This window comes from Eptatretus burgeri, chromosome 7 (genome assembly GCF_056783735.1).
Source record: "Eptatretus burgeri isolate ZD-2024b chromosome 7, Ebu_testis_v1, whole genome shotgun sequence".
NCBI classification, from domain to species: domain Eukaryota; kingdom Metazoa; phylum Chordata; class Myxini; order Myxiniformes; family Myxinidae; genus Eptatretus; species Eptatretus burgeri.
Genome location: NC_140967.1, coordinates 52,085,956 through 52,101,166, shown reverse-complemented (window position 1 = coordinate 52,101,166; position 15,211 = coordinate 52,085,956). Strand labels below are relative to the sequence as shown.

Here is a 15,211-nt window from a genome sequence, read left to right as displayed (position 1 = left end):
ATTGGTTCACTGTCTCTGTCTGTCTCCATCTGTCCATCTTCAAATGTCAGTTTATGTTTGAGGATCAACTTAATTTCAATTTCATATTATATGTTGAACACAAATTGGAAAAGGAACCTATCGTTTAAACATGTATACTTTGGCTCTGAATTGGCACATGCACAGAGAGGAGTGAGATCCTTTCTTTTTATCATTATTTTATTTTTTTATCAACTCTTTTTGCCTGTTTGGCAGTCAAACTCAAACAAAATTGAAAATCATTCCAAACAGGAAGCTTTCTGGTTTTTGAAGACTTCATAAAGGACACAAACAACAAGTACGAATAACTAATGTAATGTGTAAGATAAGGTGGTATAATAGACACGGCGTCAAATGCAGTAAGCTTCCAGAATTAATGTTTTTAAATGACCTTTAATCTTCATTTTATTTAAATTGAATTCGATACTTGATTTTCTTTCATGCGGCTTCCAAAGAAAACCTCCAGTTTTGCAGAACTTGTTTGGTTAATGTTTGACCATTAGGTTTTTCATCTGGGAACTTATGGTTTTAATAAGAGCATCTGTTTTTGTAATTGGGCATTGTACTGTGATCTAGCATCATAATTTGTATCTGAGTTATCCAATTGGCCCATGATTGGGGAAGTAGTTTTGGAGTGGCTTCTTCCAGGTCATGGCTTAGATTTTTCTAATATACTGTGATCTTGGGTTCAGACAGACCATGTGACTACTTTTTTTTCCACTAGTATGTATTACAGAGGTGGATATCACCCTTACGAAAGTCTCATATGATTTCGCTTGTGATCTAATGATTACCTCTTTGTATGTAAATGAGAAATTTAAGAAAGGGTGACATCATATCCAAGCAACTAGCTCTTTCTTGGATAGTCCAGATTCTTATGTAAGGCGACTCGTCGGCACCTATTGCTACCTCAATATCATGTACACCTCAACAGTCTGTTATCTTTTATCTATTTTTTTTTTAATGCATTCTAAAGCTGAGCTTGTTTTATTATGCACTTTTTAACAATAGTTTTCAAATCGCAACACTGGCAAACATTGTGCTCTCAAGGTTTTCATCATTATTGAGTGAGGTTATATTGATATAAAAACATTCCATTGTGTATATGCAAGGGGGTGGATGGAAAATTGATTTTGTGGAATGATGTGGAAAATGTTGGCATTGCTTTAGTCCAAGTTGAAAAGAGAAATATAATATTGTACAAGTTGCTTTGAAAGTTGTTAATGAATATTGGAGAGCCATTGAAATTATTTATTGTGCAGTCAATGTTGTTCTCGACTGTCATTCTCGAGTTTTCCTCCAGTTTATTAAATTTGATATGTTGGAATAATATATAGCACATACTGAATTTTGGAAAGGTGTTAAGGTGAGTTACAGGACCTGCAGGAGACTGTTGTTTCACCTAAATTTATATTATAACGAGGAGCTGATACTCTCGGTCCTCCACCTTTTTGGTGGTCTGAGGAATAGATCTGTGTTATCTGAAAACTAAATCCTAAAGAGTTTTTTTTTTTTTTAAATATCATGGGCACAAGCCAAGTTACAGTTGCCATGGCAACAGAATTCAGCCAATCACAGCCATGAACTAATCAGGTTGAGGTTATGTCATAAGGGATAGATATCTGCAGTATGAAAGCTAAATGTTCAACGGTTTTTGAAATATCACGTTCACAACAGTATGTGGATGGATGATCGGTCAGTTGGATAGAGCTCATTTTAATGTCCCCCTCTTCGATCTTGGAGGGGTGGGGGAGAATAACCTGTTTAGTTACTTAGATCATGCTCCAATAATGAGTTGCTCTATAACACCCACCCGACAAAGGTGTCATGGAGTAAGTTGGTACTCCGTATAGAGGGATGATATGGGACAGAAATTGCCGCCCATTCAAATGTGTGCACAATGATGCGCTCAGAAACTGCGATTGAGTGAAGTCATAAGCATTTAAAAGCCAGACTCTTTATACTCGAGCATTTCCTGAATGGCCAGGATTTAAAAACGCGCCAAAATACATTGCGAGAGTACCATGACGAGAGATCGCTAAAACACCAATTTGTTCTTCTTCTTCTTCTTCTTCGCCTCTAAAAACAATGTAAAACTGCAGCTCAACCAGACTCGAGAACTGCTGAAGCCATGATGGTGATTCCAACGCAAGGAAGTTACTTTTCCTCTGGGCTAGTGCATGCAACCCAAAATTTAACAACGTATAAAACATTAATTGTTTAATTAGGAAAATAAGTTAAACGTAAATGTTGACTCGACCAACCAAGGGGCGGGGGAGGGGGCGTATAGACATTACACAGAACCATTCCAAAAGTGATGCATATCCAAACCGTCCCCAAAATCAACTGAAATGAGTGTTAAAACAATTTTATAACACAGATGGATTGAATCCACACTAAAATAACAATATATATATATATATATATATATATATATATATATATATATATATATATATATATATATATATATATATATATATATATATATATATATATATATATAAAACATTAAGCATTTTATTACTTTATAAAACGATAATCGGATCGACATTTCCACACAGTGGACTGAACCAAAAGCCATGGGATTGAAGGGGGTGGGGGGGGGGGCATAGGATGTATCATAAGCCAAATTTAATTACATAGAAGGATTTAATCCACCCCAAAACAACAAAATATATAAAACATTTAGCATTTTATTGCTTTAAAAAAAATTGCAGAAACAAGAAAAAAAAACATTTAAAACTAGAAGGGCACTCAGTTGAGTGCAGAACTCCGCCATCGAATGCCTGATCCACGAGAACATATCAGGCCCAAGACATTTTTAAAATATTATGCCATACAGTACTGTTTTGTTTTTGGCCCGATCTCTCAATGGTGAAGAATCACTGAAAAAAAATTCGAATCCGGATTCGGATCTTCACCGAAATGGAATTAATTCTTAGTCACCAAGTTTCATCCGAATCCGTCCACAACTATTTGAGATATCGTGATATACATATATATATATATATATATATATATATATATATATATATATATATATATATATATATATATATATATATATATATATATAGTTGCGGGAAGGCTGAGAAGACCACGAGGTGGGGGAAGCTATCTCTGTTCCCACCAGACTCCCCGGAATTGTAGGCCATCACACACAGATAATTCCGTGACGCGGCGGGTCGCTTAACCGACCGTGGATGCCAATAACTCAATCATGTGACCTAGAGCCCTCCTGTCTATGGGTTAATCAGGTTACCGAATTAATCACGTGGTTTAAGTTCCGGGGAACACACCCTCGGTAAGCCTTGTCCAAACCGGATCACTCTACCGGACCGGATCACTTTACCAGATCGGATGCAGCCAAGCGACACTGCCAAGGACGTACCGGTAAAAGGAAGGGATCGTTGAGAATAAAGTCCCAGCTAAACTAGGATTTGGACCATGCTGGATAAATGGAAGAAATGACAAAAACGAGCAGGGAACATTCGTAATAATGATTTATTTACAATCAACATACAAAAGGGGGACACAGAGCAGACTTAACGTGAAAATAATAATGATAACTGTCTTCTGCAGTCTTACTTAAGTAGACAGACACCAGGACACACACACACACACACACACACACACACACACACACACACACACACACACACACACACACACACACACAACCCGATGAAGAGGGAGTTTAGAACCAGGACTTGGGCACTGTAAAGGAGGAGCTTGAGTCGAGAAGTGGCGGAGTCCAGAGTGCGAGGACGGAGTAGTAGGCGGGAACATGTAGGCAGGTGGGGTCGACATCGTGTGGGCGGAGATGAGGTGGAGTCCCGGCAGCAGGAGGTGGGTCGTGGCGGTGTCGTCGAGACGAGGCGAGAGAGAGGTGGAGAAATTCAAAAGGAGAGAGAGACAGAGACAGAGAGACAGAGAGACAGAGAGACAGAGAGACAGAGAGACAGAGAGACAGACACAGACGGAGGGACTTCTCTGACCTTTATAGGATTTGCAGCTCGGGGGGAGGGGCCACCCCGAATCGTAATGTCATCACCTGAATCTGGCGCTCTGATTGGCCCTGACCCCTCACGTGGCCCACCATCTTGGGCCGGAAACCGCCTCACTTATTTTCCGGCAAGGCCATCCCAGACCGAACATATTTCGCTCCGACCCCACGGCATGACACGAATCGCCCACACCGAAATTGGCACGCAAATCATCCTGCAAAAACCCCCCGGGCTGTGCCGGGGTGACCGATTGAGGGTCCCGTATTCCCAATCGGGCGTTCGACCAGCGTCCATCAACGCGCTCGCTTCGTGCGAGCCAACGTGGTGCGCACTGTACATTCCTCGGCTCGATTGCAGCTTCGCTGGCCATAGAGAAAAGAAGACATTCACCATCCGTGGAGAATCCGCTGCTGCCAGCGAGGACCGAAGGTACATCGCCATGGATAAATCCATGCCTGTTTCACAAGTGATGTACGTATCTGCTTTCGAGCACATTCCATACAGTGTGCGCGGTTCCGCCATTATGCACGTGGCCAGCGCTCTCGTTCACACGACTCTGCTGGTGTATGCACGGGGTGAACACCAATATATGTCGGATATTGAGGTTATAAAGGAACAAGCCGCTTCTCTTCGCATACTCGTATCCTGCCAAACATGGCGTGGAGTCATCTTTATTGGCCTCTGTTCGCATTTCGTGCAGCATGGGTGTCGTGTTGGCCGTGTTTCCCGTGCCCTAAAAAACACCATTCGTGCATCCTCTTAAGAGGTATTTATTCGCATGCCTTTTTAATGCAACCAGCAATTCTCCCCACACCATCGGAAGCTAGAGTCGACAACCCTGCACTGCCAAGCACACATGACTCGCCGCACACGCCGGGTTTAGGGCTCGCCCGGGAATGAGGACTCTCTGCTGCAGTTTCCTCACAGCGGCGCCACACGCACTGGCCTCAATGAGGGCCCACCTTACACCCACCTTACACACGTGGCTGATTTACCTCTGGAATAATCAGACGAAATGAAGAAGAAAATGATTGAAACAAACCTAGCTATTAGATCATCGCAACGCACTTCCTTGTTGTCCCACTAGACAAAAGGAAAGGGACTATCTACACACATTATTATGGAATAACTGTCTTGGGACACCTATCTGTTGTATGCATGCGGTTCCGAGAACCGCAATTATATATACAGGGTCTGCAAAAGTAGGTATACTGTAAGGAGTACACCAGTATATCATTGCTGTATAACTACTTTTGCAGCCCCGTGTGTGTGTGTGTGTGTATGTATATATATATATATTTGGCCCTATCTCTCAATGGTGAAGAATCACTTAAAAATTTCGAGTATTTTGGATTTGGATCTTTACCAAAATCAAATCAGTTCGTCCTTGTCACACACTCAATCTGCGCAGCAAATTCATCCGTATCCGTACACAACTTTTGGGGATATCCTGCACACACAAACAGACAGAGAGGGGTGAAAGCATAAACTGCTTCACCTTCGGTGACAGAGGTAAAAATGTGAAAACATCAACGGATGAAAGGAAATTTCAATCATTCAAACTCCTGGGTTTCACTGTCACTCATGATCCTTCTTGGGCAAACCACATTTCAAAGTTGGCCTCTAAAGCCAGCTGCCGGCGGGGCAACTTCCGAAGTACAAAGTCCTTCCTCGGCACACCTGAACTCTTATCCACCTACAAGGCTTTCATCCTCAGCTTGATGGAGTACTGCTCACCTCTCTGGGCTGGTTCCCCCACCTCACACGTTGCTCAATTTGACGCTCTGGAAATGAAGGCCTTCACAATTATTGGAATCTTCTGTGAGGAAGTTGAGTCCATGGCTCTATCACTTTGCAGACATGTCGATGGTCTCTCTCTTCTACCGCCTCCTTTCTGGCCTTGTACCCTCTGCTCTTTCCATGTTTTGTCCCCTCCAGGTTTCTGCATGGCACACACGGTCCACCATTAACTGTTCTGGTAAAACTACCTAAATCCAGTATCACTGCTCACCTCCACTCATTTGTTCCTCTTTATTTCCTGCTCGTGAAATCGACTTCCACATCCTCTTCAATCTCATTCTTCCCTCCAGGTCTTCAAGACAGCTGTTCACCACCATCTCAGATCATCCCCAATCCAAAACCATGATCTTTTCTACCCTCATTAACCCCACCCAAATCCCCCCTCCTTCCAATTTTCCAGTTTTCCCTCAGAGTTTCCTTCTGCATCCACCTTGTCCACCCCATGCATCCTCTGTATCCATCTTGTCTACCCCATGCATACGTGTTTTGTGTCCTGTTTTTGTCTGTTGCGTTCTGATCCGTTCACTGTACTAGCTCTTCAACGAGCCTTGACTGTATACAAAAGAAGGAACATTGCTATGTTCTCATGAACTTTTATGAATTGCAAAAGGAAATAATGAAATGTACCAATCCCAGGCACACCTTTGGATACTTGAGGGTGTTCCATGTGGATTTAATTTACACTTTGAAGATAACTTATCTTTCAAACAACAGGTCACATGCTTTCAGTCGATGTCAAGGCCAGATAGATCGTGGCCTCCAATTCTTTCTCGGACTCACAATATTATTTTTACGAAACTTTACTGTATTTATAATGTTATAGATTTGAGCATTACTCGTAGTTTTTAGAACTTTTAAATTTAGCACGTTTGAAAAAGAGAGTTTTATCGTCAACTTTTACATTTTTTTTGATAAAGCAAGGTTACAAGCAATGAGCATGCACTTCCTTTTCATAAAAAAGTTCAAGTTTAGTTTTAATGTTGAGGCTCATAGAAGAGCTCATAACAGGATAAATGGTCATGACACTCATGATGGAGGAGAGGAAAGCAGGTGGACAAGGGTTAAAGAGCCTGATGGGGATAAAACAGACGGGGCAAGCAGATAAAAATAGTTTCGATCACAGATCTATGGGAAGGTGGGTGGGGGGAGGAAAAAGTCAACGAGAATAGTACAGGTCATGAGTAAGAATTGGGGTGCCGTGTTGTGGTGGAGAATCCGGGACGATTGGAGGGAAGAATGTGACTCGGCATACTCGGGTGGTCCCACAGTTGGTATAAATAATGACGGAAAAGTAGCAGGGCTGAGTCGTAAGGCCAGATTTGGAAACGGTAACGAGGTTTGGGTTTTGTATGAAAGGAAGTATACGTGACCAGATGAGTCTGGGCAGTAACAAAACAGCAAAAGGAAACATGGAGATGAACATATCACTTGGTTCTGATGGGAGACATTCCATAGCCATCCAAGACAGAGAATCATTAAATACGGGAAATGTTAAGCACGATGAACAATTTGCAAATTGTAAACTCGAATCCCGATATCTAGTGAGGGAAGTTTGTGAGAGGACATTTGGTGCCCCACGGTGTGCATTTTCTTCCACAGCCACCATAATGGAATGTGAACGTTTTTGGTGGAAGCGGCTTTCATCGATTTGCTTTGCAGATATCAGAATAAAATGTGTTTCAATATCTCCACCACCGAAGGTTGTGTTTTCACCCCAGTCCGTCTTTCTGTCTGTTTTTGTCTGTCTTTGAGCGGGATATCTCAAAATGTTGTCAGTGGATTTGGATGAAATTTGGGAGAGAGGTTGCGTGTGTGATGAGGATGACCTGATTAGATTTTAGTGAAGATCTGGATCCAATTTAAAAAAAAAAAAAATTCTAAAGTGATTCTTCCCCATTGAGAGATTGGGCCAAAAACAGCGCATTGCATGATAGTTCAAAAAGTTGTGGAGGGATTATGACAAGACTTGGTGTACGAATTGGGTATGTCACAAGAACAAGCTCATAATGTCCAGATGATTTTGGTTAAGGTCCAGATGCAGATTCAGCCCATCAGTGGGATGCAAAAATTGAACTGTTCAGCTTTGCAGAGGTATGCGCTCGACCAAATGCCATTCTACGTATATAGTTCAGTTTCTCCTTGTTTTTTTCTTGGCTTTACCTGCAATTTGTAGCTTTTCGCATATATGTATATACATATATATTCAGATTATTTTGGCGATTTTTTCACAGATCTTTCTGCAGCCACATTCAATTTGCTTTTGCCAGGATGAGACATTTCATGGTTAAACATCCACTTCGCACTGAAGGTTTTCAATGCGACTGAAGTGTATTGTGGACCACCAAAACTGATAACCTTATCAGGGTTGTCATGTCTGGCAAAATGATGTTTCATTTTTGTCAAAACGGTTTCAGTCAAAGTATCAGACAAGCAGCCAATTTCAAAGAAATTGCTCTAATAGTTTTCAATAATATAGTATCTTCTGCTTTCCATTGGAAACAGATCCATGCCGACATGCTGCCATGGATGATTGGGTACTTCACGCATATTATTTTGAGCTTTACAAAGATGAGAGTTGATACCCATGTGGCCTGCGTGAAGGTTATATATCATCTGAGTGTGCATGGTTGTTGGAATTGCCACCAACTCTTCTCTCTTGCTGTCGTAGGGTGTGAATAATAGCAATGGGAAGCTCTTCTATTCTGATCATCCTTCCATGATGGTGGCTTAGACAAGTCTACACCTCTTACTTGTAGGTTAGCAGGCGTATTTCGTCAAGATACCAACTTGATATTTACGAAAAGGAGCTATTTGTTTCCAGTAACTGGTTCAGTTGATTGCTTCTGCTTTGAGTGCTGGTGACAGGGTGTTGTGGTGGGTATACTTACCTGTTATGAAGGTAACAATGAAGTTGTGTTCGTGCGATGAGCGGAGTAGAGCCACAGATCTGTAATTTGGCAGCTTTTGAGGGGTTTTCACATAATGGGCACAAGAAGCTTGTGATCTGTGATTACTTTCACATGTTGCCCATAGGTATTGTGGTTGAACTTTTCCATTCCAAAGTCAAATGCTAGCCTCTCTTTCACCTTATTTCTGGATCGGTTATTGTTTTGCTGGGAAAAACAATTGGCCTACCCTCTTTAACAGTGCAAATCCAGTGCCATATTAACTTGCAACCTTTTCAAGAATCAGTTCTTTGCTTGTCATAAAAAAGAGCCTTTGTGACCATTTCCTTGACCTGATCAAATTCATTGTTTTGAGAGTCTGACCATATGTGTGGAACATCCTTTTTTGGTCAGATTTAGAAGTTCTGAATCATGTCTGCCTGTCTGCAGCTTCCCCTCTTGTAAACTGCCACAATCCTACGTGGGCCATGGTGTCCACCCTCAGATTGACATGTGACAAAAATCACCTGCAAGGAGGCATTGAAGAGCATCCATCTGTACAATAACCTGACCAGATTGCTGCTCAATTTGTACCTCTTCTACCATCTCTCTCTCTCTCTCTCTCTCTCTCTCTCTCTCTCTCTCTCTCTCTCTCTCTCTCTCTCTCTCTCTCTCTCTCTCTCTCTCTCTCTCTCTCTCTCTCTCTCTCTCTCTCTCTCTCTCTCTCTCTCTCTCTCTCTCTCTCTCTCTCTCTCTCTCTCTCTCTCTCTCTCTCTCTCTCTCTCTCTCTCTCTCTCTCTCTCTCTCTCTCTCTCTCTCTCTCTCTCTCTCTCTCTCTCTATATATATATATATATATATATATATATATATATATATATATATATATATATATATATATATATATATATATATATATATATATATATATATATATATATATATATATATATATATATATATATATATATATATATATACAAGCATCCTCAACCTATCGGCCATGATCTCAAGTCGTGTTGGAATGACTATCTCATTTGGAGAAAAGCACTCCAGATTCTTCTGAAAACAGACCCAGTCATTGTCTTCCATTAAAGGAATAATGGGGATTAGAAGGTCAAAGCTAAGGGACTACAGTAACACATAAGGAAACATCATGGTTCTGGCCCAGTTCATGCTGGATGATTGTCAGATGCCTGCCATATTCTTTCATGACACAGGCCAGGACCTCAGCAGTTGCAGATGTACATGTGACCATGTGTGATACACATACTCAACACTTGAAAGGTACATACAAAAAACCCAATCTTAAAAAGCAAGAAATGGAGTGAGTTCAGGAGGTCCATGGAGAGTAGCTTGTAGAAACAGGTGATATTTCTGCCATCAACATTAAGATGATAGAAAACCTGACTGCCAGACTCCAGGAAGGATTCCATGATACCGGTCATGCATTGAGTGCTGCATCCTTTGCCAGTTTAAACATGTGGCCTCAGGAGGACCAGATGGAAGACTTTGGAGATGAAAATGTTGCAGAACTGATGAAGTTCTTCAAGTATGTATTGGAAAATGATGGATTTAGACAGATAAGTGGAAAGAGGCACCTGATAAAACCTCAACTGTATGACTATTCATTCAAGGTGCAAAAGTTTAAATGGGAGAATTATTTTCTGCTTTCAGTGAAATATCCAAAGTTATTGGCAGTTATCAATCTTATACTGACTTTTTTTTTGAGCTTTGTTGAGGTGGAGAGCCTATTCAGCCAGATTAATTGAATCAAAAGCGACATCTGCTCTCGACTTGGTTCATTCACGGTCACTGATCCCATGATGATGCAGTTGTATTCTCCAGAAATTGAGGACTTTGATCCCACAGAAGCAATCCATATGTGGAATGCCAGTGGGGCTTGCTCCAGGATGTTAAACACAGGAACTATCACCAGGCCAGAATGTCTATCTGATGAATCCTAACTTTTAGAGGAAGCATCTCCATTGGAGGCCATGGGTACAAGTTATGCATCAGATAATTCCACTTCTGAATGTTGTGGTCCTTCAGTTGGGGGCTAGGTTTCCATGGGTGTGTATGTTGCTGTGACACTTAACAGCCCAGACTGACCCTTGGATTCTGAAACTGGACTAATCCTGGTTTTATAGAAGTTTTGTCACACTGATGTACAGTTACCAAAATAATTTATAAAAGTAATAATTAATGTAATTAAACAAAGTACCTGAAATATGGTCAAACATTCTTACATTGTATTATTAAAGTTCGTTTAAAATTAGCATGCTGAAGCTCAGTGGCTGGGTGGGTACAGCCTTGTTGTATAACCCTTCGATCACCATGGCTGCTAACATCGATGTTTCGGTATGGGTTGTTATACCTGTTGTGGGCTGTAGGCTCAACAGAGCATAAACAAATTAATGTGCCCAGGTGTGTGTTTAAACTATCTTTGTTTTCAGAGGATGGCAGCCAGTAAAGTTGAGTCTTGTCCTGTCCAGCGTCTATACAGCAGTGATGGATGTAAAGTGCCAGAATATAAACACAATGAAAAGTTTATTTATTGTTACCTTTTTTAATTTTTTTTTACAAAGCGATGTATTTTTACATATATATTGTGTATCTGATGCAACAAAGGAAATGCATTTAATTAATTAATTAATTTGTTTATATAATCTATTTATTTATTTATTGGTAGATATAGTTTTATCATTTATTTGAATGTAATTTCTTGCTATCATGATTATGAAGCTGTTGGGTTTTGATGGCTGGTCCAAAATTGTATCACCTCTGCGGACCACTGAGGTTGGTCTTATTTGTCTGACTCGCCATTTAAAAAATTGCATAGAATTTTTCTTCTGTGATGTTTGATTTTTCTACATAATAAGAAGAAATGTCATGCTGACATACCGTCAGTGATTTGAGGAACCAGTCTCAACTACGTGGTGTAATGGTTTGGGTGTCTGCCCAGTCTGGGAGGTTATAGTATGTGCTGCTTCCTTCCTTGATGTTTACCATTTACAAGGTTAAGAGCATTGACTGACAGGTTGGCATCCACTAGGAGGAGAAAATTCCTCTTCAGGAAATGCCCTACTGAGTGTGGTGAGAAAAGTGATGCCATTGTCGTCGCTGGTACCCAGATTACCGTGTGTGTGTGTGTGTGTGTGTGTGTGTGTGTGTGTGTGTGTGTGTGTGTCAGTCAGCTCCGTCATGAGCCTGAGATCGTGTATTCATTAATTTATTTATTTATTTATTTTTTAAAGGGAGTTGTCTATCTGTAGTGCTTGATATTTTTGATGAACTTGTTTTTATGAAGCTGAACAAATAAACTGGACTAGTTTGTGGAGGCATACTGCCAGACCATTTGACATCTTATCTGGTTTCTAAAGTTAAATTTAATTTTTAAAATGCATTGAGCTCTGAAAGTCATTTCTCTCTCTTTAATGGAATCCACTCAATCTGACAGAATGTTCCATTGTGACACTGAGCATCGAATGCTTCAAATGGAGGAGATGACAATGAATCTCTAATAACAAAGATGCATAAACTGCAGGTCAATCTCTGTCTCAGGGAGATGGAACAAGTTGCTTGGAATCAATTCAATGATCAATTGCGTGTACAATATCAATTCGAGCAGAATTGCAGCTTTAATTTGAAGTGCAATTTCAATTGACCCACAGACCTGTCAGAAATATGTTTGCAATTTGTTGGTCAGTGGTTGATCTTTTTCAAAGTACTGTAGGAGGATATTGAATCCTTTATCGATTTTAGGGTGGGCATTCTCACTTGACTTCAGTTCAATGCATAAAGTTAGGACAGGGAAAGTTGTTTGTCAATTTGGTAAACAAATGTTCTGCTTTTCATTTGGTACAGTTTTTGCATTGAAGTGTGTGTGTGTGTGTGTGTGTGTGTGTGTGTGTGTGTGTGTGTGTGTGTGTGTGTGTGTGTGTGTGTGTGTGTGTGTGTGTGTGTGTGTGTGTGTGTGTGTGTGTGTGTGTGTGTGTGTGTGTGTTTTTACAATATATGTATATAGTGCCTATAGAAAGTCTACACCCCCTTTCAAAATTTTCACCTTTTGTTGCCTTGAAGCTTTGGATTCAATTGCATTAAATCAGACTTTTTCCACCGTTATTTACACATCGTAACCCACAACTTCCAAGTGAAAAACAAATTCTACAAATTTCAGAAAATTTATTGGAAATACAAACTAGAATATCTTGGTTGGATAAGTGTCAATGCCCATTTATAATAGCAATTGCAAGTTAGCTCAGGTGTAACCAATCGCCTTCAAAATCAGAATAAAACTAGAATGGGCACTCAGTAGAGCGCATACCTTCGCCAACGCTACATTTTGCCCCCCCCACCCCCCCAGAAACCATTGATTGTGAGGGTATTTAATCTCATACCACATCTGCCATCTCATATGTGTTATGATGGCTTAAAAACATAAAATTTCCTGTGTCATGTCGTATATCACAAGATTGGGCATTGAATTCACAACATTTTGGCATTGGTTGCATGCAAATTGGATAAAAATCAACCGCACTATGGCAAAATGACGATTTTGACCTTTTCATGACTTCGACCTTGACCTTTGTACTCTTAATTTTGTAATTGGTATTAGAGTGTGGGGAACAGAACAGTCAACATTTTGGTGTTGGTTTCATGCAAATCGGATACAAATTGACTGTGTTATGACTAAAACCGCACATTTTGCAATGTCGTGACCCCCCCCCCCGACCTTTGACTCCCAACCGCTAATAAGGGTTATTACGTCATTGTATCATATCACACATCACAAGATGGGGCATTGAATTCTGAACATTTTGGCATTAGTTGCATGCAAATTGTATACAAATTGACCGCGCTATGGTAAAAAGACTTTTTTGACTTTTTCATGACCTTGACCTTGACCTTTCACCCGATCGCTCCCAAAATCTAATCAAATGGTCCTCGGATAATAACCAATCATCCCACCAAATTTGCTGCGATTCAGTTCAATACTTTTGGAGTTATGCGAATAACAAACAAACAAACACACATATTCACAAATAAATAAATAAATAAATACACAGCGATCAAAACATAACCTTCGCAACAAAGTTTGCGAAGGTAATCGGCTGTTCCTGTAGGTTTCCTCTGCCTGGTCGTGTATTTCACAGCAAAGACTCAACCATGAGTACCAAGGAGCTTTCAATAGACGTCCGGGATAAAGTTGTATGAAGGCACAGATCAGGGGATGGGTATAAAAATATTGCAAAGGCCTTGAATATCCCTTGGAGCACAGTCAAGACAATCATTAAGAAGTTGAAGACATATGGTACCACCAAGACCCTGCCTCGATCAGGCCGTCCTTTCAAACTGGATGACGAAGCAAGGAGGAGTCTGATCATTGAGGCCAATGGCAACTTTGAAAGAGCTCCAGGCCTTCATGGCAAAGACTAGTCACTTTGCATGTGACGATATCCCAAGCATTCCACAAGTCTAGTCTGTATGGTGGGGTGGCAAGAAGGAAGCCATACTCAAAAAAGCCCACCGTTTGTGATGATCTTTTTCATGCACCATTCACATCACATCACAAGTTGCAATGACAAATCAAAATTGATGTTGAAAAGTGAAACAAACTACTGATCTATGGATCATCGAATGGGAAACCTGAATGAAATTTGCTGACAGCAAAACTATGGGGAGTATCGAAAGAGGGGGCAGGTTGGTGACTGAAGAAGTGATGTGGAGAGGCCCAGGCAAAAATGCTACAGTTAGAAATATAGTAAGAGTTGTACTCTCATATACTGTTGTTGTCTGCAGAGAATTACTACAGGAAATTAATGTTGTTTTTGCCTGGGGGGGGGGGAGGTGGATATAGGTGCCTGCCAGTGGTTGGTTGGCTTGGAAAGAACTTTGGTGATCTTCCATTAGGTGGTAGGCCCAAAACATGCCTAAATTTGTTTCCCAGCTGAGCTTTCATATCACCCTCACTCCCAAGCAGAACTTCGGAAGTACAACAAGCATGGATTGGAAATCTTTGCTGGTGAAATGTAATGATGTTGCCAAGGTTGCCAGCTCCACCTTCTGTGATATCTGCACACTGAATATTTACACTCAGTTCCCGTTTCTACCAATACACACTCATTTGAATTGAGAAGTCGACGAACCCATCAGTGATGGGTACCCTGCTAGTATGTGTATGTATATATGTATATATGTATATATATATATATATATATATATATATATATATATTTTTTTTTTTTTTTTTTTAACACATGTCAGGGTGAAAGGCTAAATTGAAAAAAACATTAATATTGTGTAAAAGGAAGGGAGGAGGAAAGATGAGTTTAGGAAGGGCAGGGAAACGCTGAAGAAAGAGAACGAAAGGAAATGAGAATAGGAAGAAAAAAGCATAAAAGGAAAGGGTGTGCAGAATGTGCACACGGGAGATATTCTTATTTTATTTTTTTTTCATGCCTTTTTGGCACTGATAAATGGCCTCCAACTGGAGTTG

General features: G+C 40.5%; 1 protein-coding gene and 1 pseudogene across 15 annotated transcripts in view; both read left to right on the top strand.

The window, feature by feature from the left end:
- LOC147023252 (protein CBFA2T1-like) overlaps nucleotides 1-15,211 on the top strand; it is a 251,142-nt gene that overhangs the window by 125,905 nt on the left and 110,026 nt on the right. The gene's annotated exons all lie outside the window — the stretch shown is intronic.
- On the top strand, nucleotides 4,552-13,242 carry LOC147023253 (uncharacterized; annotated as a pseudogene).